This window comes from Sorex fumeus, unplaced genomic scaffold (assembly GCF_029834395.1).
Source record: "Sorex fumeus unplaced genomic scaffold, SorFum_2.1 ptg000011l, whole genome shotgun sequence".
Lineage (NCBI taxonomy): Eukaryota > Metazoa > Chordata > Mammalia > Eulipotyphla > Soricidae > Sorex > Sorex fumeus.
Window position 1 is genome coordinate 331,186 of NW_026606068.1, and position 21,388 is coordinate 352,573.

At 49.3% G+C, this 21,388-nt stretch overlaps 1 protein-coding gene across 1 annotated transcript in view; it reads right to left on the reverse strand.

Moving 5' to 3' along the window:
• The window catches only part of GNG12 (G protein subunit gamma 12), a 142,794-nt gene extending 123,502 nt beyond the window's left edge, over positions 1–19,292 (reverse strand). The window contains exon 1 of the mRNA XM_056110924.1: positions 18,997–19,292. The gene's annotated coding sequence lies outside the window, so the exon portion shown is untranslated. The remainder of the gene's footprint in view (positions 1–18,996) is intronic.
• Between the last annotated feature and the right edge of the window lie 2,096 nt (positions 19,293–21,388).

The following is a 21,388-nucleotide window of genomic DNA, read 5'->3' on the forward strand; positions in this document are numbered from 1 at the left end:
GGAATCAATCCAACACCATCCCTACTGCCCCCCTCCACACACACACACACACACACACACACACACACACACACACACACACACAGACACAGTGTCCTCTCCAGGAGCACCAATTCCTTGAGTTTCCACCTGTACATCTATCAGAAGTTCTCTGGATCCTTCCTTTGGTTTTTTTTTCTTTTTGGCTTTTGGGGTCACATCCAGTGATGCACAGAGGTTACTCCTGGCTTTGCATTCAGGAATTACTCCTGGTGGTACTCAGGGATGCTGGGAATTGAACCTGGCTCAGCCACGTGCAAGGCAAATGCCCTACCTGCTGTACTATTACTACGGCCCCGCTGTGAGTTTTTATAGAGGCTTCACTTCATAGGCACAAGGACATCATTGCCGATTCAACCCATTTACCCTCTCTCCTCCAGGGAAACCAGAGGCTGGGGCTGGGAGTTTTATCTCTATTCCTGGCTGATTCTTCAAAGACCAGTCTCCACACAGAGGTGACCTAAGGACATTCCAGAAGTCCTCTCCTCAATAAAATAAAAGACACATGAATAGCTCACAGCACCCAGGACACTGTAAAGTTTTCAGGAATTCTGTGCCAGAAACTCTATGAATCACCACATCATAGTGTATATCTGGGATACCATACGCCCCGGCTGTGGGAACAGAAGGCAGATTTCTCTGCCCAGTCCTGTTTGCCTTTTCGCTTAATCTAGCTCATTTTTGTGGCTATGTGCTCTGCCTCCTCCCACCTCATCTTCTCCCTTGTCTGCTTTCTCAGTTCCTGCACCCTGCTTTCTCAGTTCCTGCTCCAGAAGGGCCTTCCCTTTCTGCTCCAACATGCCAAACTCACTGTACCCCTGCGTCTTTGCACAACCTCCTCCTCCACCTGGAATGCTCTTCTCCCAAATGGCTGTCTCCTTTTTATCTTTGGGGACTCAGGAATAATGTCACCACCTTAGAGTTCTCCTTCCTGATACCTTTGCCAAGCTACCTTCTCCCAGGTGCCTGTGCCCAGCATTCACAGAGTATAACCCCCACTAGAATCTAGGTCATCCAGTTCATTGTGGCCTTCATGGGGCTGGAGATACAGCACAGTGGGGAAGGCAACTGCCTTGCACGGCTGGCCTGGGTTCGATCCCCAGCATCCCATAGGATCCCCTGAGCATCACCAGGAGTGATTCCTAAGCTCAGAGCCAGGAGTAACTCCTGAGCATCAATGTGGCCCCCAAACAAACAAACATAAAATAATAATGTGGCTAGTGAACCCAAGGAACCTAGTGTACATCATTCACCTCATCATGTTTGTAACTGATAAACACTTGTAACTGCAAACAAACCAGTTGTAATGGGTGGACAAACATGGCTGAATTGAGGTAACTTGGCTCTACCTCATCCAAAGGTCACTGAAGAGCCATGCTAACACTTGAATTAGCACAAAAAAGACCTGAAACCTGACAGGTGAGCTTCCATGGGGTTAGGAACCTGACTCAAGTAGCAGAGCCTTCATGTGGGTTGAATCCTCAGCACCACATGCCATACCCCATCCATCCCCAGTGTGCCAGGTCTGTATCCCGCCAGGAAAAGGGTACCAACAAGCACCCCAATAGGGTCTCTATCGAGGGAGGAAAGGAGAGTTGCCCTACCAATGTGAGAGTGACATCCTCACCAAGAAGCCCTTGGTAGAGCCACAGCTGTAATATGGGAGAGACGGAAGACGTGGGAACTATCCTGCAGAGCACAGAGGGGAGGGGGGTCCCCAAACGCCCAACACATCATTCCTATAATCTGTACTTAGAAAACTTGAGAGCAACAGGGTCAGAGTCAGTGGCTGGCAACATCTTGGTGGGTTCTCACAACAATTTGCAGACACCATATTGGGTTTCAGTTCCCAGAGTCACAGGACCTCCCTGAGAGTTCATCCATTGCCAAAAGGTGAGCATGTGAGGGCAGGGAGACAAACAGACCCACCCAGGTAAGTTTACATCTGTCAGTGCCAAGCACTAGACAGGCAGCACCCATGGGCCTCCCAGAGCACAGCTGTTAGCTAGGGGGGCTCACACAGAACTTCTCCAAGAAGCTCAAAGAATTCCAAAAAAAACCTATACTCACACCAAGACACATTCAACAGAATCACTGATCTTGAAGAGAAGCAATAGGGCTGCTGGCTGGCCCACAACCAATCAGACTCTGCTCCCTGGAGGCCTGCAGCATGCACTCTGTCACCATCTGGAGCTGAGGCCTCACTTCCTCTTAAGCCCATCCCAGCACAAGGTTCTATAGACACCACCCAGGCCAGTGGGGACAGAGGTCAGCTAGGCCTGCCTGAACCCAATGCACAGATGCCCTCAGGTGCTTGTTATCTCAACCCTCTGGTCACCACCAAGGCCTGCTTGAATTTACCACCAAGCCTCAGCCAGGCACCTGTGAAAGTGAATTTTATGCCCCCTGTCCAGGTTTCATGAAACAAGAGAGTAGGGAGACAGAAATTCACCCACACTCATGATCATAACAGCAATATGCAAAGAATTCTTAATATAGCAGAGCTATGTAGGCTACCAGAAGAGACTTCAATGCAAGAGGTTTAATGATATTCCCTAAAATGAGAACAATGGAAGAGAAAAACAACAACAACAACAACAAAAACAGAAAGCATGAGAGAAAGTTGGAGAAAAGTCCCAGCAAAAATCTTAGTGCTGAAGAATACAGTAATCTGAGCCAGAGGGATTGAACGCATCCAACCCATATGGTCCCCTGAGCACAGAGCCTGGAGTAATCCTTGAGTACTGCAGGTGTGGCCATAAAAAACAAAAACAGAAAAAGAATATGGTAGTCTGAACTGAAAACCACAATAGAAGGGCTTATAGCAGAATGAAGGAAAATGAAAACAGAATCATTGAGTTTGAAGGGAAGTAGTGAAAGTCATCCAAAAAGATGAGCCCAAGTAGAAAGAATAAAGATCACATATAGACTTTAGAGGACAGTGTCAAGAGAAACAGTATTCACATTATAGGGCTTCCAGAAAAAGAGGGGGGGCAGAATTCTTTGAAGGAAATAATAGTTGAGAACTTCCCAAGCTGTAAAAGGAGTTCCTCAACCCAAGAAGTTCAAAGAATTCCAAACAAAATAAATCTATACTCACACCAAGACACATTAACATTAAAATGGCAAATATCAAAGGTTCACTGTTCACTTACTGTCCTCCCGTTGTTCATCGATTTGCTCAAGCGGGCCCAGTAATGTCTCCATTGGAGACTTTGTTGTTACTGTGTTTGGCATATCGAATACATCACGGGTAGCTTGCCAGGCTCTACCATGCGGGCGAGATAATCTCGGTAGCTTGCCAGGCTCTCCGAGAGGGGCGGAGAAATTGAACTCGGGTTGGCCATGTTGGCTACGTGCAAGGCAAATGCCCTACCGCTGTGCTAGAGGATCTAAAAGCCTTACCAAAATAAAGCATCGTTGAGCAGGCAGGATCACCCATACGTCTAGTGGATTCCTCTACATACTCTATAAAGAGCTCTCTCTCTCTCTCTCTCTCTCTCTCTCTCTCTCTCTCTCTCTCTCTCTCACACACACACACACACACAGTGCTAAATGGAGAAGACATCCAACCAGGAATAGTCATCACTCACATTTGAAGGAGGAACAATGAGTGTTTGGAAAAACAAGAGATAAAGGAATTCATTACCACTAAAATGGCTCTCAAAAAAATACTTGAGATTTCTGCAAAATGAAAAGAAGCAGTCTGGGAGAGAGTGAGACACCAAAACAAAATTTAAAAAAAAAACATAAAATGTGAAGGAGACTAATAATGGGGTCTCTATTTTCAAGTTTACTAATACTTTTTCCCCATGGGTCACACCGGATGGTGCTAAGAGGAGAATTATGTACCAAGGATAAGTCCAGAACCTCAGAAATGCAATGCATATGCCCAAATACTTGAGCCATAACCCCCAGACCCTGAAGTAACTCGATCTTTCCTCATTATTTTCTTTCAGTTGAATTTTCAATTTTACATAGTATTTCCATTCTAAAATTTACATTTGATCCTTTTAAAAATATATCTTATTTCGCTGTGTTTTCATACATAAATTCATCAATTATTAGCATAGTTTTCATTCCGTAATTGAATGTAATTGTAATAGATGCTTGGTTTTCATTCTACTCAGTTCAATGGTCTATATTGATTTTCTCTGAGAATGGGTCATGTTGTCCTAACTCTTCTTTAGCTGAGTAATTTTGGACCTTGTCCTACATATTTTAAGGAGTCTACTGAGTCTCTGATTCTGCTTTATTCTTCTGAAGATTTGGTTTTGTTTTCTTTATCGTCACATCTGAAATGGCCTCTCCAGTGGTGCCTGGGGACCCAGAAGCTACTAGTGATATTTAGCCCGGGGGCCACCTTGAGTATATACTGGGACATGTTGAGTGGGCCATGCGGGGCTTGAGATTGAACTCAGGGCTTTGAGCATGGAAGGAATGCATTCCATCCCTTTGAACTACCCCTGGACCTAGTTTCGATTTGTTTGTTTCTGGGTCACACCCGGCGGTGCTCAAGCCTTTCTCCTGGCTCTGCATTCCCCTGGCAGTGTTCAAGGGGGACTATATGGGGGACTTGGGATTGAACCTGGGTCAACCACATGCAAGGCAAGCACCTTACTCTCTGTACTATCTTTCTGGTCCATCTCATTTCAAATTTTTAACTCTGCTGAACTCACACTACAAAGTCTGCCTCTTGAACAATTATCAGATTTCTGCCTGGTTCATTTATCCCTCATTGAGATGCTTCTCTCTGACCTGTGCATGTGAAATTTAGGGCTCCGTAAGCACAGTTTATAATGAAATTTTATAATGGCAGACCTTTCCACCACCTTGCTTCCTGGTTCCCTAGTGACTGAAGCACTCACTACCTTACACGTTCAGTGGCTCCAGTTGTCTCAAACTCCCTTGAGAGTCTCCAAGGCAGGGAGGAGTCCAGTTTCCAACAGGAGTTTCAGACACTCTGGGTGCTGAAGAGACACTGTCAAATGGACAGTTCAACAGCCTGCCCTACTTTCTCGACCTTTCCCAAACCTGCCTGCATTTCTCTACCTGCCAATGACTGCAGAGCACTGTGGTTATCTTGAAGAAAATATGTTGTACCGCTTACTGTTGTTCTGTAAGAGGGATGATGCAGCAGGAACTGAATTCACCATAGAATTAGCATGCAAATGTCTTAGAAGAAATCCTGTGACCGTCAGATCTGCTGACATTTCCCTCCCATACCGTACTTGTCTTCAGTCTCTATGTTCTCACAACTCACCCACCACAAAGGCCATCCATGAAACACTTCGAAATAGCCCTCCTTTAGGCCCCTGTGTGTGTTTGTGTGTGGGGGGTGGGGGGTACTAGGGATCAAACTCAGGGCCTTGAATATGCGAAGTATGTGCTCTGACACCGAGGCTCATGCCCTAGCCTTCTTAGGATCTTTTATTTCTTTCCTAGCTGATATTTCAGGTCCTAACTCTTCACTTACATGGCAATTCATTTTCATTATCATTTTATATATCAAAATTAATTTCAGTTTACAATCATTTTGTCCTTCTTAAAAAAATGAAAAAAAAAGATAATGAAAGAAGAGCTTAGTCTTCAGTGAGCGAATGGGTGAGTACAACAAAAGACATGAGTATCATGAGAGAAGAATGTCACCTTTCTGTGTCCCTGATGCTGTTAGGTCACCATCTCCGGCCACATCTCCACCCCATCTCTCCAGTATCACCAGGGAATGTGGTACCGGGAAAAATGCCCGCTGCCGAGTTTGGTGAGTTCACAGCTGCAAACTCAAACCCAGACACCACATCTCTTACTGCTGTGCTCCTGAGCCTCCAAGCAGCCTCCAGATGCTGTTTCCTCCCCAGGTGCCAGTGTGACCCCTCACCCCCACCCCAAGGGCCAGAGCAAGCTGTAAGAAATGCATGTAATGCTTCTGGCACGTGTGAATACTTAGCTGTCACTCAAGGAAGCACCATCAACCTCGCTGTCACTGAATTAATTGCTGGCACACACCACTCTCAATTAGTGTTTGTCAAATGCACTGAACTGTGCAAAGAACTTCAACGGGAAGAAAAGGTGATGGATATTATGTGAGAACAATAATATTAATTGCAATGATGACAGTAGTTAATGCCTGAGCACCCACTGCTAAAAGCTGAATACTTCACATACCTCGGGAGCGCCTTTATTTCCAATCAAAGGCAGCATGTCATCAATTCTCCAAGGCATGCCTTCCACCTTTTATCCTTCCTAACATGGGGACGGTTGTTTGTGGGGAAAAGAATGCCCTCCTGGGCTGGAGCGATAGCACAGCGGGTGGGGCATTTGCCTTGCACGCAGCCAACCTGGTTCAATTCCCAACATCCTATATGGTCCTCTGAGCACTGCCAGGAGTAATTCCTGAGTACAGAGCCAGGAGTAACCCCTGTGCACTGCCGGGCGTGACCAAAAAAGCAAAAATAAATAAATAAATAAATAAATGCCCTCCCGCAAGAAGTCCACATCCTTTTTTTCTTTTTCCAGGAAGTTGGAATCCGTTATATTACTTGGCAGGAGGGATTCTGCAAGGTTATTACAATGCAGATCTTCCTATAGGGGGAAACAGGCCAGACACACAGGTGGATTGTGTCTCTGGGGCCAAATTGGTCCATCATAGCAGAGGCTTGCCTGGAGGCTGGGAGACGGAGCGGAAGGGAATCTCACAGAGATTCCAGGCCAAAGAAAACCTCGCCATGCAGCCTCGCAGGCTCTGAGATGTGCAGCCAAGTTCTAGCGCCAGAGAGTCTCGAAGGACTGAGGGCAGGCGGCCTCCAGCTGACAGCCAGCAGGAAGCAGGGGCCTTCTCTCTGAAACTCTAAGCTACTGGATTCTACCAAACACCTGAATGAGGCATAACCTGTGCCTGGCTCCTCCCTTTTCCAGACTTGTAAAACCCTCAGCTGAGAAGTCAGCCGAGCCTATGCCAACTTCTTAGCATGGATCTTTGAGAGAATACGTCTGTTCCTTTTTTTTTTCTTTTTTGGGTTACACTCGGCGAGGCTCAGGGGTTACTCCCAGCTCTGCACTCAGGAATTACTCCTGGCAGTGCTGGGGGACCATATGGGATGCTGGGAATCGAACCTGGGTCGGCCTCGTGCAAGGCAAATGTCCTACCCGCTGTACTATCACTCAAGCCCCACGTCTGTTCTTTTAAGATGCTTAAGAGTGAGGATGGAGATGTGGTCGAGCAGCAGAGTGCTTGCCTTCCCCAGAAACAGTCCTGGCTTCTATTCCAAGCACCTTCACCCACCCCCCGAAAAAGACACTAAATGTCTGGTAAGCCAGGTGTCCCCACTCTCCCCATTTCTCAGTGGCACAAAGAAACAACAGAGTCTCTCAGTGCTCATGACATCCTAGATCTCTTGATATGTGGAGTTATAGTCTCTATTTTGCAAGTGGGCAGAGGAGCAGAGGTGAGGGGACTTGCCCCAGTGGCCGGAATCATGAATTCAAGCTGTAAAGAACCAAGCGGACAGCCCGCAAGCACCCCATGGCTCTAGAACCATGTCTGACATGGGGGCATTTACACAGTTGGACATGAAGATCCAGCTGGCTTTGGAAGCAAGACCCTCATTCACCCACGACAGAAGGACAGATGTACACCCCAAGTACTAAGGGCCCCCTTCAAAGTACCATGGATCAGGGCGAACCAAGAGCCAGTGCTGAAATAGTTGAGAACGCCGAACAGGAGATCAGCAGAAACCGAGACGAAAATTGGGACCAAGGAAGAAAGCAGCCCTGGGGCTTTAAATCAGCTTTCACGAAGGTACAACCCAAAACTTCGGGGGCAGAAATGAGAACACGGGGCCTGGGAGATGAGCCGCTGCCTTCTGGGGCTGTCAAGGGGATTCCAAGAAGGAACATCGGTGGCGTGTGTGGCGTCTTCTGGGTTTTTGTTGGTGATATGGGTTAATCTGATGCATAAACTGTCTCCTAAGGACTTTCCGAAAGCAGCCCTCCCCAGGAATATCTTTGTCTTAATATGTAATTTCTCTCCATTTGGTTGGATTTCGCATCTCCAAATACGAGAACTGATTTTTACAGGGAATTGACATCCTGGGAGTTATCTGGAAAAAGCCTAAAGAAGGAAGATTACAAGCAACTCTGAGCCTTCCTTCCTCTTTACTGCTACCTTGGGGGAAAAAAGTGAAATATCTCTGTAAGTAAAAATCAAAGGGGAAGAGACAACCAGTTCCATGAGTAAAACAAACAAACAACAAACAACAACAACAAAAAAAGGGGGCTGGGATAATCTTTCAGGAGATGCATGCCAATGGAAAAAAATCTAGATTTCTGAAAAGATTGTGCAGGAAATGCTTTTGAAATTCACATTTCCTCAATCTCTCTCTCTCTCTCTCTCTCTCTCTCTCTCTATCTCTGTCTCTCTCTCTCTCTGTCTCTCTCTCCCTTGTTTTTGTCTGAGAGGGAGAAATTCTAGACTAGAAGATCATCTTCATAATGGTTCTGGAGAAGTCCCAGTTTAAAAATACCGTTAGCCGAAAACTATTTATAAGTCAGACATTAGCCACTGGCATAAAACCCTACTTTCCACCTCTCTCGATTTTGTACCGACCATTTGGCAGCCCACTCTCCCCCTCGGCCCATCGTGTTCTTGTTCTCATTTCGGGACCACACCCGGCAGTGCTCTGGGCTTACTCCTGGCTCTGCTCTCAGGGATCACTCCTGGCGGGACTCAGGGACCATTTGTGGTGCTGGGGATTGAAGCTCAGTCCATCCTGTGCAAAGCACCCTTGCTGTACTATCTCTCCGGCTCCAGCCATCCTGCTCCTAAGTCTGGAATTAAGAGAGTTCCAAGCAATGCAGTTCTGCGAAAGGCACGGAAGTTTGAGGAGTGTCCTCAGGAGACCCCGAAAGCCGCCCGCAAGAGGAACAAACAGTCCCAGACAACTGCCTCCCACATGGTGGGAAAACCTTAGGGTCCAAGTGGGAGTCCCTGGCCAGGCGAGCGGAAGCAGACGGCACAGAGGGCCCCTGTGTGGTTCGAGGATTGGGATGCGAGTGCAGGACGTGGGAAAGTGACGGGAAACAGAGGCCTGGCGCCTGGCAGCCCCTCTCCTGCGACCCCTGCTCACGAGCACAGGATGCTCACACCTGTTTCTTCTGCAATGCTGAGTGCTGCAAAGATGGGGAACAAAATAGGGGGCCAGCAGTGCAGAGCCGGGAAACAAAGGAATAGGTCCCACAATGGAAAATTAGTATACGACGTCTTGGGGTCTCCTAATATCTTTTGTGAAAGAAAAAGGTAGAACGGAAAAAAATTCCATTTTTAATTTAAAATAAATATGCATTTTAAATATTTTTTAATTTTATTTTTAAATAAATTTGTAATAAAATATATAAATATATTTATAAATTATAAATAAATTATAATATATAAATATACTATAAATATCTACTACAATATATCATAAAATATATGTAATAAAAAATATTACCATTTACAACCCGGGGAGAGAACGTGAAAGTTCTGAAGATGTGGGAGGAAAAAATATATATGTGTGTATATATATATATATACACACACACACACATATATCTTGATTTTGTACCATTTGTGTATATATATTATATATAGTATATATATTATATATACAGTATAGAACACAGTATATATACAGTATATATCCTCAGAGCAGCATATATATGTATAGACATATACATACATATATACTGTATACAATATAAATACATTTTATATATATATATATACACATACACACACACACTACTCTGAGGCTGTATGGTGGCAGACTGGGGAATATATATTTTACCTTAAAAAAAATCAAAAGGTTCAGTTCTAGAGAGTACAACAGGTAAGGTACTTGGTTTGTATACAGTCAACCTGGGTTCAATCCCCAGCACCAAGTGGGTTCCCCCGAGCCCCACTAGGAGTGATCCCCGAGCAAAGCCAGGAGTTAGCTCTGAGCACAGTAGGGTATGACCCTAAAAATGACAGAAAAATGAATACAAATCAGGAGGTTTGGGGCCAGGGAGTTAGTAGAGGGGTTATACACATATCTCGCATGTGTGGGATCCAGCCGCCATCCCTAGTACCACACAGCTTTCCCACCTCCATACCCTACATACTGCCAGGGGCATCCCTGGAGGTGCTCCTGAGTGCCACTGGGTGACCCAGGTCCTCCCCAGTGCCTCAGAGCCCTGCTGGCACCACAGCCCTACAGGGAGCTGCCCAGCCTGGTTGGCTCCAGATTAACCCATATCACCAACAAAAACCCAGAAGACGCCACACACGCCACCGATGTTCCTTCTTGGAATCCCCTTGACAGCCCCAGAAGGCAGCGGCTCATCTCCCAGGTCCCGTGTTCTCATTTCTGCCCCTGAAGTTTTGGGTTGTACCTTTGTGAAAGCTGATTTAAAGCCCCGGGGCTGCTTTTTTCCTTGGTCCCAATTTTCGTCTCGGTTTCTGCTGATCTCCTGTTCAGCATTCTCAACTATTTCAGCACAGGCTCTTGGTTCGTTATGATCCATGGTACTTTGAAGGGGGAAAGGGTGAAGCACAGAAATGTGAGGCTTACGCCCCAGACATTCAGGGGCACTCATCTGCTTTCTGCGTTTGGACAGATAAGGATGTGCTTGTCAAATATTGCAGCTCAAAGGGAGGGCAACACAGGTGCTGGGATATGTAACGTAGCCTAGCAGAGATTTCTAAACTACTGGAACCTCCTGACATCTTGCAAAAAAAAAAAATAACAAATCGTTCTTGGGCCAGAGATAGGACAGCAGGTAGGGCACTTGCCTTGCATGTCCCTGGACCCAGGTTTAATTCCAGGAACCACATATGGTTTCCTGAGCCCTGTCAAGAGCAATCCCTGAACACAGAGCTCAGGAAGAAGCCAGGGATGGCCCCGAACCCAAATCAAATCCTTCTGCAAAGGATGCAACAGGTGAGTTTGCATCCCGGGGGTGGAGGTGGGAGGGGGTGGGGAATGCAGTTTAGACCCCTGCTGTTTTGCTCTGGACAATCTTTAGTGGACAAAGGCAGCATTCAGCCCGGTTCCACGCTAGAGGCTTCTGTATCCGGCACCCTTCTCCACCCAGGGACGCCGTGTCCATCCGTTGGAGGGGCTGGGGGAGAGACAAACCTGCACTGTGAACCCCAGGGCCTGCGTCTGCCCAGTTTGGCCCCCTTACCGTGGCTGTCCTAGCCGTATGCCCGCTTGGCAAAAGACGAGCCAGGAAGAGGAAGTCGGTGCCCGAGAAGGCCGTCACTGGCTTAAAAGAGAAAGCTTGCAGTGGTGCCAGCTGGCACCTAACAGCCTCCCTCCCTGAGACTCCCACATCTAACCAGACACTCAAGAAGTCTGTCATGCGGGCAGCTAAGCTCAGGAGGCGTCTGCATCCTGTCTCCGACGGAAGGGCCCACAGTTGGTCCTGGGGTAGCATGCAGGTCCCCACTCAGCACTGCTTTCATGAGTGATTTGTACAGGTGCCCCATTCTCCTCCAGCCCAAATCTGGCCAGAGGACGCCAGGAGGAAGAGACAGTAATGGGTCGGGGAGTAGGAGCATCACGATGTGGGGGATGAAAAAAGGGTCCTGGCTAGGTACCCACTGCTGTGAATCCCATTTTCCTATATGCCACTGGTACTGTCTATGTGCCAGATGCAGGCTCTTTGCCCCAGGGTGGGGATTTGTTGTGCCACCAGAGGGGAGAAGCAGGCCGCGGGGTGCTCCTGAGTTAGGAAGAGGCACCGTCACCAGGTGGACACCACCTTGCAGACAGAAGAGCCCCCTTTTCATTCTCATCATGGGGTTTGGGAGATTTGTGCTCCTCCCCCCCCCCCCAACACAGACACCATGATTTCTTGGCCAGACATTCCTGTGACAACCTCTGAAGACTCGTCAGGAAGTCTCAATCTATACCTGCTCTTGGATGGACTCCCAACAGCCCCCAACACCAGTCTGCGGCAGTCAGTTACGAACCGCACACCTATGTGCAGCCCCAGAGGCTACAGGGCAGGCCCCAGTCTCAGCACCCCATTGGTTTTGGTGTGGCGGGCAGGCAGGCATGCCTAACCTGGACCTAACACTCACAGGGGCTCGGCTTGATAAACCCAGGTGAAGGCATGTCCTCACAACACCTTGCTCAAATCCAAGCTGTGTGTGAATTTGGGAATCTCCGCGCCCCCATCCTTAGACTGAGTTCATATTTGAGATAAATGGAGAGGCTCTGCACGAAGCTGACACAGGATGGAAGGTCCCCTCACGTGGAAATCTGAGTCCCTGGGTTTTCACAGGGATGCGTGTTGAAAGTCCTGTGTCCAGGCACGATTTGGCTGGCAGCATCTACAGCTAAATGAAAGTCAGATTCCTCCCCAGGGGTGGGATTCTCCACTCCCCTCACTCTGTGGGCCCATGCACACTCACCCGCTAACAGCCCTTTCAGATGACGCAGCTCTCGGGAGCACTCGAATGTGGAGACTCAGTGTATACCCCAGGAGAGCATCCAGTTCAACCAAACCTCCCAACGTCCTCCACCAAAGGAGAGTCTGTCAATTATAACACCCGCATACCCAGGCCAAGGGCCATCTGTTTGGTACAAAGACTCAACCAGACAGAGAAGGGACCATTGAGTAAGTGATGCTTGGAGGGTTCACTCAGGATGGGAGATGCGTGCTAAAAGTTGACGACGGACCAAACATCATGGCCACTTAGAACCTGTATTGCAGACCATAACACCCAAAAGGAGAGAGAGTAAAAGGGAATGTGCCTGCCATAGAGGTTGGGGGTTGGCTGGAGGGATATTAGGAACATTGGTGGTGGAGAATGGGCACTGGTGGAGGGATGGGTACTCGATCATTGTATGACTGAAATGTAATCATGAAAGTATGTATGTCTGCAAGTGTATCTCATGGTGATTCATTAAAAGGTAAAGGTAAGGTAAAAAAAAAATTAAAAAAGAAAAAAGGACCAACCCAGGCAGGCTCAAGGACCGACTGACCCACTGGCCCTCAATTCTTATAATCAAAGAAAATTTGAAGAACTCAGCCAATTCATGAATACAAACCTAAAGGAAATGATTTTTTGTTAAGCTACTGTTTCTCTAGCAGAATCAAAAGTTTCAAAGGCCTGCAACACCCCAGTTGGTGAGTATCTTTTGAGGACCCCTGCACTCCCGCCCCACAAAATGCAGAACCATGAAACAGAAGACAAAACAAGCAGAATTTCACACCGAAGAGCTTTCACACTTCCCATAAAGCCTGGCACAAACCGAACATGCCACATACAAAATGACGCTCAAGAGGCTCTCTCCGGCAGAGAAATGGAATCATCGCCGCTCAAAGTGCCTCTCAGCCCTGTCACCTCTGTCAGGATGTGAGCCTCCTGCCCTCCCGCTGTCCTTTCATCCCCAAGGGAAGATGGGGAGGTCAGGACTCAGGGGAGGGGCTGGCTCTCCATCATTAGTCGGCCGGGTGGTCCTCATGTTCCCAAGTGGCTCCTGTGAGTCAAGGGATGGGGCAGACTGATGTCATAACCCCCAGGTCTGCTGAAGCAAGTCTGGAAACATTAATATCCATAGCTGATGAGGAACGAGCCCAAAGGAAGAACATTGATGACTCCAGGGGATAGGGGAGGGGGATTCTCTCACCCTAAGAGCACTCTTTCCTAGACTTCTCTGGGTCTGAGTTATAGCTCCTAAGTGAGAGTTCCTGGGCCCGGGCGATGGTATGCTTTGCCCTGAAGCAAGGAGCCTTGCTTCTGATGCCCAGAGTTTCACATGGTGTGGCCCTCATACCCCAAAATAATAATCCTTGAGACTTACCATGCACCCTCAAGCATACACACACACACACACACACACACACACACACACACACACACACACACACACCAGTCTTGCCCACTACACAGTCATGCCACCCTAGCAAAGCAGTCGGGTCCTTCAGCTTAAAGAGATTCAGCTACTGCCTCTGGGCTGCAGGGAGGCTTGCTGTAAAGGGCCCCCGGGACGCGGACATCCTACCTGGGGGAGCACACAACCATGCTTCAATTCTTCTCTATCCAGATCTCGGCTGATACGTGCAGGGAGGTCTCTGCTTACAGGCAGCTGAGAGGCTGCAATGGACAGTCTCCACAGCAGGCCACTGAGCAGCCACACCCAGAGTCCAGAGCCAGGGGTCTGTGGGCAGACCCTAGCTTTGAACATTGCTGAAGATAACCAGCATGAAGATAAACCAGCAGCGTCTGAAAGGGTCCCTCTGGTGGCTCACCATGAATGGGTTTTTGGGAGGTTTTGGCTTTTGGGGTCACCTGGCAATATTCAGAGGCTACTCCTGCCTCTGCATTCAGAAATTACTACATATGGGGACCATATGGGATGCCAGGGATCGAACCCAGGTGAGCTGCATGCAAGGCAAAACGCCCTACCTGCTGTGCTATTGCTCCAACCCCAATCTCACTGTGAGGGTTTTGCCACTTCACTCAGGAGCCTTGTGCTACACCTATAGGCATGTTGGTGTTTCTTCTAACAGGACAAAATCCTACTCCTGGTAGCTATCAAAGTAGAGTTTGCACAGCTACACAAATGGGTTTCTTATTATATATGCATGTTCATTGGGGAAATTGAGGGTAAATGTGGACTTCACTAATCACTGATTTTTCTTTAATTCCCAATAAGAAAGAAAAAAGGAGTTGAGATCTGGGAGAATGATTCAACAAATTAACATTGCAATTCATTTCACACTTAAAAAAATGCTATGACAATTGCCCAATTATCTTTGTAAGTCTTGCTTGGCAGGACTTTTTAGTAACAGCTTTCTTTCTTTCTTTCTTTTTTTTTTTTTTTAGATTCTGGGAAACACTGCAATTTTTGTTCAGTTGTTTTCATGTTGCAAAAAATCACAATAGAGCATTCAGAAAAGTCACCAAACAGTAACTTAATGTTAATATTTACTAAACATAGACTTCTGTGCCAGGCTCTACTCTAAATGCTTTACAGATAATCTTAAACTTCACAGCAGCTCCTTGCAGCCCAGCAATACACAGTAACGTGCCCACACCCCACACCCCACAGCCAGAAGCCAGACCCAGGAGCCTGTCACTCCACTGTAGAGTGCTGGGGGCAAAATGCATCAGTACTTGACTCAATCATATCTTCGGCAGCTCCTAGGCATGACATCATAGGTTAGAAACCATTGCTAAAAATACTGGTCCCTTTGCAGTTATATCAAAATGCTGCATAATACCCCCTCTGCCTTTCCCTTAGCATACAGGATATTATCCGAGGCACCGAGGCACCCACTACAACTCCCATGAGCTCAGTCCCTAGCACCTGCCCTGCATTGAGATACAGTAATGGGCGATTAAGACCATTCACTTTAAAAAACTAGGCAAAGTGTTTGAAATTTTTGCAAACTCTTCAATGGTGTGATAAACTGACTCCCCGGATTAATGAAGCATCATTCTCTTCAGAGTTTATAACCTGCCACAATACATTCACAAAATATTTATGAAATGTTCCCAATCCATTGGTTCTAAACACTTCTTAGCCACTGGCCATCAATATGTAAAAAAAAGTAAATGTGCATTCCTGGGTTACACTTTTTTCATACCTGGTAATAGACAGATATTTCTGTTTCTGGTTGGGTTTGCTCCATAGAGTTAACAATCTACTATGTAAAAAAATAAAAAATAAATAAAATATTCTCTTTTAATAAGATGATTAATGAAATGTTTCTGACTGCCTGGCTCTGAAAATATACAACTATGACTCCAGCACTAAAAGCATATTAAAGCGGTTAGGCAGCTGATTAATCAAAAATATTCATCTAATGTAGAAGCACACATAAGCACACAAATAGTAGATGTATATATGCACACACATAATGCGTGCATCTCACCTCTTTGTACCTAACTAGGGAGTTCCTTCGAAATTTGAAATTGCTCAAGTGTTTCCAGAAGATTCTAGCTACCCATCTACAATCTAGTCAAGGTCTAGTATTAAAGCAGGGCCACAAGTAAAATTTTTAAAAATTCTGAACATTAATGGTGGTGTTAGGTGCAGACAAGAGGTTTCAAATTATTGTTTTATGAACGTTCCTAAAACCTGTGAGACCATGCTCACCTGTGTTATGAAGCAAGAGACTGGACACATCAGAATAGTCAGAATAACTAATATCCCATGCAGGTCTGTCTGACACCAAAACCCACTCCCAAATCACAGTTCAACTCCTTCTCTTCCAAATCAAGACTCAGAACATGTATTAGACTTCCACGACCTCCCCAGGTGAAGTTTAAGTGAACATCAGAAGGAAGGAAGGAAGGAAGGAAGGAAGGAAGGAAGGAAGGAAGGGGAAGAAGGAAAGAGAAAGTGGTTAGGAGATGCAGAAGAAAGAAAGAAAGAAAGAAAGAAAGAAAGAAAGAAAGAAAGAAAGAAAGAAAGAAAGAAAGAAGAAAGAAGGAAAGGGAAAGAGAAAGTGGTTAGGAGACACAGCACACTGGGTAGGGCACTTGCTCGCACAGGGCTGAGCAGATTTAGATCTCCCATTTCCCATATGGTCCCAGGAGTGACTCCTGGGTGCAGAGACAGGAGTAACTTCCCCCAACCCCCAGCACTGGAGGATGAATGCCCCCTCCGGCCCCCCTCTACACACAAATCCAAACAGAACAGATAAATCCAACAGAGTAAATGCCGCAATCCTAAATTTCAAATGCCTCTTTTTCTCTCAAAGAGAGGTTTTCAACAGAAAAAATCAAAACAAATCTGGCCATAGCCAGATTGGATTGTTTGGACAGAGGTAACCCCCCCCCCCACCCCCCATGCTATTTCCTGAAGTTTTCACTCTGAAGCTCTTTGCTGTCCTAATGTCCCACCCAAGTCCTTCCCCCAGCAGACAGCACCTCGTTGCTGGAGAGCTTCCCAAGCCTCCACAGCCCCCAACATCCCATCGGTTTTGATCCATCTTACCAGACCCGTTTTTAGGACCACGTTTTTCTGTATTTCTACACCTCCCCGAGGGTTGAGCTCAACACCAGCCAGTTACCTGGGGGACTTTGACAGAGGCAGAAGACTGTGCTTTGGGGTCAGGTCTAAAGTCGCAGCCGCTGAACTGTACAGTCTGGATTTACTTTTTTTTTTTCCCCCTTCTTTTATTTTTTGAACTTAAACCAGAGCCTGGTTGGTGCTGGTGAACTGCCGAGGGAAGGCAAAGGGACTGAACATTTACCCTGAAAGTCCTTTGATCACTGAAGTCCCTGGAAAAACCTTTGATGGTTTTTAAAAATGATGTGTGTGAATCATATGTTTACCGAAGAGGGGCTGGCGAAGACATACAATTTGGTTTTAAAGGAGGGGAGGGGGTTGAGGTGGGGGCAGGGGGAAAAGCTTAGGCAAAAAAAAAAAAAAAAAAATGAAACTCCTAAATTGAGTGAACTGATTATTTGGGCCAGGGTTACTCCCCAAACCCCAGCCCCCCCAAGCCAAGCTGGGTCACTGGATCTGATCTGCCTGCCATCCGGGTAACCCCTGTAGGCGCCCCCCCACCCCGCAGGTACTAGCGCTTAAAAAAAAAACAGGCGAAGGCAAACTGGGTTTGGAGAGAACACCCAGCCCCAGAGACGCCCTGACATCCCCAAGATTCATTATAGACAATCCATTCAGACACAGCTACAACCGCCCCAGGAAACATAAACACAGGCGGCCAAGGCCGCGGGCGCCAGGGAACGCGGAGGGGAAAGCGGCGATGGGAAGGAAGCGGGACCCCGCGTCGGGGGTCCGAGCCGGGCAGCGCCCACTCTCGGGGTTTGTTGGCGCCCAGCGGCTTTTCTGCGATGGGGACACGTGGGCGCCCCGGGACCTCTCTATGCCCTGGTCTTTGGCCCTTTCCCCCCCGACCCCGACGCGCTCGCTGGCAGGCAACCACGCCCCGACAGCGGAGGTGGGGAGCGGGAAGCCCCCCACCCCGCACCCCAATCTCCAGGGTCCCCGAGTTCCTTCCCTAAGCTGTCCCGGGGGTCCCACACTCCCCCCCGCGTCGTCGTGGGGGCTTCCTTGGGAATCACGAGTTCCTCTTCCAAAGTTATGAATGGTTCCCAGTCGAGCGTACGGGGCGCACAAACAAGGCGCGGCGGGCAACAGGGAGAATTGGGGTGACGACGTTTTTTTAAGTCGCTTTCCTGGATATGCCTCCTTAGTTTTCAAAAAAAAAAAAAAGACACGCTTTTTTTTTTTTAGAGGAAGTTTCCACGCAGTAAGTGTTCCGGCAAGACTTTAAAAGAAAAAAAAAATCACTCCAGACTCACGTCTGAGTTACGCACCTCCCAGAGTCACCTGCAGAGGCAGCGCTTGGGGGAGGGGGGACCCCCTCGCGGGATGTGGGGTTCGGGGTGCTCGTGTCTGCAACCTGCTACCTCTCCGCTAGACCCCCCCACCGCCCCGCAACCCACCCACCCCCACCCCCGCCGAGCGCCCCGCGGGGCCCCGGGCGATGCGCGGGCCCGCCAGCGCCCGGGAGGAGCGCGAGAAAGTGGGGGAGAGGGGCGTGGTGCCCCGGCTGCCCCCCGATGCCAAGTCCAACGCCAAGCCTGGCACCGCCGCGGCTCGGGCAAGGGCTGGGGACGGCGGAGCGTGCCACTCTCCCGGCGCGGGCAGGTCAGGGTGCCGGCAATCCGGGGAACCGCGCGAGTTGCGGGGGGTGCCCAGCTCCGGGGGTCCCGGCTCCCCGGCTCGGCGTGCTGGGTCAGCCCTCCTCCGGCGCCCCAACCAGTCCCCGCCCTCCGGGACACTCTTCCCTCCTTCCTTCCCTCCTTCCTCCCTTCCTCGCTTCCTCGCCCCGATCCCTCCCTCCATCGCGCTTCCCGGGGAAGTCGAGGGCGGCCCCGGCCCGCCACCGCCCGGCGCTGCGCCCCCCGCCCCGCGGGGTCCCGGCCCGTCCGGGGCTGCTCACTCGCCTGCTGCCGCGCTGGCCGCCGGGGCCTCGGTGTCCACCGGCTCGTGGAGACGGCTCGGAGCTCTCCTCCGCCTGCTGCGGCTCCTCCGGGCGCCGGCTCCGCCTCGCTCGCCCCGGGGAGGCGGGGCGCACGGCCCGACGGGCGGGGCGGCGCGGCCCCGACTCCTTCCTCCCGGCCCGGCCCGCCCTCCGGCCCAGACGCCCCGGCGGGTCCCGGGTTCGGCGGCCGGCCGGGCCCCGGGCCCGTGGCCCGATCGGCCGACGAGAGGTCGGAGGGGTCGGGAGCCGGGGGACGCCCCCACCAACGTCCGGGCCCCTACCCCCTGGCGCTCTTTCCGGAGTCCCGGAGAGGCCCCCGGGGTTCAGGGTCACGTCCCCCCTACCCCACCTCCCGTCCTGAGCCTCTTCCAGGTCATCGAGACCCTCTCCGGGCTCGTTCTGACTCCCGGGAACTGGACCTTGCAGGCCAGCTCGTCCCCTGGGCAGCGAAGACGCGCTCTGCCAACACCCCTCACCCCCCTACACAAAAAAGTTCGGCTCTGCTCCAGGAATTTCTTAAGAAAACAGTCACAGTGAAATTTAAAGGGCCCTGGGGCAACGGGGAAGCGTTGTTTCCCAGAAAGTGGAGCTCGGGCTGCGGACGGTTGGGTTGGAAGCACAGGAACTCCTCCCCAGCTCCCCTCTACCGGCCACCCCAGGAAAAGTCCGCTTCGAACGCCCAGCATTCCTGGCAGAGCTCGGTGGGGGTGAATTCACTGGACTTGCTTGGTCTTTTCCGGATGGAATCATGGGCCTTTGAAGCTCCTCTTGGGTCTCCACTAACGTCAAGCTCTTCAGGCCTACGTGTAGCCACTGGACTGCCCTTCACTGAGCCCCTGCTGGCGCCAGAGGAAGTTTCCGTGGGACGGGAAGAGGAAAACCCGCGTGGACACAGCCTACACAGAGTCCAAGAGAAGCTGGGAAGATGGATGTCTCCAATCTCCCCCGCAGCAGGATTCCCAGCTCTCCCCAGAGAGATATCTGCTTTCTGGTTTGACAGGGTGCAGATAAAGAGGTGAGGCCAAAGTAGGTCATTAGAGCCAGCGTGGGCAGAGTCCACGGGTGAAATAGAACCTCAGAGTCTGGGGTTCGGGATGTCACCATGCACACAGTACTGGGGCTGGGGGAGCCTGGGCCAACCTGGGAGCGGGGGTGCAGGCAAGTCCCTTTCCTTCTGACTCGCCTCCTGACCCCTTCAACTGTGGTTCTCAGGAAGTCGTTTGGACAGGCTGCGGAAGAGATGCTGCCCTGAGAGGAAGTCTGTGATTGGATGCCTGAACCCAGGAGGATAGTCTGAGCAAGCTATGCACCAGAGTGATTGTTGGGGTGCAAGCCGTAGCCTGCCAGGGGAGCCCTTTCTTTCCTGTTCTGGGTAGTAGTAGGAAATGCTTGGCTGATTCACACACTGACAGTTCCGAGGCTACACCCTGAAAGCCCAGTCTCTCGCCAATGAGGACACAGGCTGGACTGTGTGTCCACTACTGCCATCTTACCATTGATTTACATCCGCTTTCATTTGTTTGTCTGAGGGCCACACCTGGCAGTGCTCTGGGCTTTCTCCTGGCTATGCACTCAGGAATCACTCCTGGCAGTGCTCAGGGACCATATGGGATGCCAGGGATTCAAATCTGGGCTGGCCACATGCAAGGCAAGTGCCGTCCCCCTTGTACTATTGCTCCAGTGCCACGGATTTCTATTTCGGGGACACTTTATAGTTTAGTGATACTTTTGCCTACGTAATCTTGTACCTGGAAATGGAGGCTCCAGAATTTGAATGACTTCTCAAAGGTTTTCTATTTTGGCACGATTCAAAGAGTGGCACAGAGAAGTTAAGCTCCGGATGGCCGATTAGGGAGATTCAGTGTTTAATTTGTCCCAAGATCCTTATAGAGGCACCCCGAAACTTGGGCTAATCAGTATAGAATTGTACCTGAAGTCCCTAAGGGCAAACTTTTACAGCAAGGGAAGAAGGAGAGATATCAGTAGACAGAGAGAAAGAGAGAGAGAGAGAGAGAGAGAGAGAGAGAGAGAGAGAGAGAGATGCATGCATGTGACTGGAAAGAAACCCTGAATGCAACAACAAACTGTAAGCTGAAGGAAACTTATCAGGTGTAGAGTTTTACCCTGGGGAGCAGGAGAGGGCCTCGTGATTGACCTAAGCCATTTTATACATCCAACACTGGAACAGGAGACAAGAAATTATAGGGCAAAAACATTGAATCACTGGTGGGTGCCATATTGGTGACTTCTCATAACAGTTTGGTATACACCAGATGGAAAGCTGAGGTGTCTGGGGACTAAGTGACACTCACAAGGGGTGCTTTCTCCTAACAAATAGATCCTACTCAAG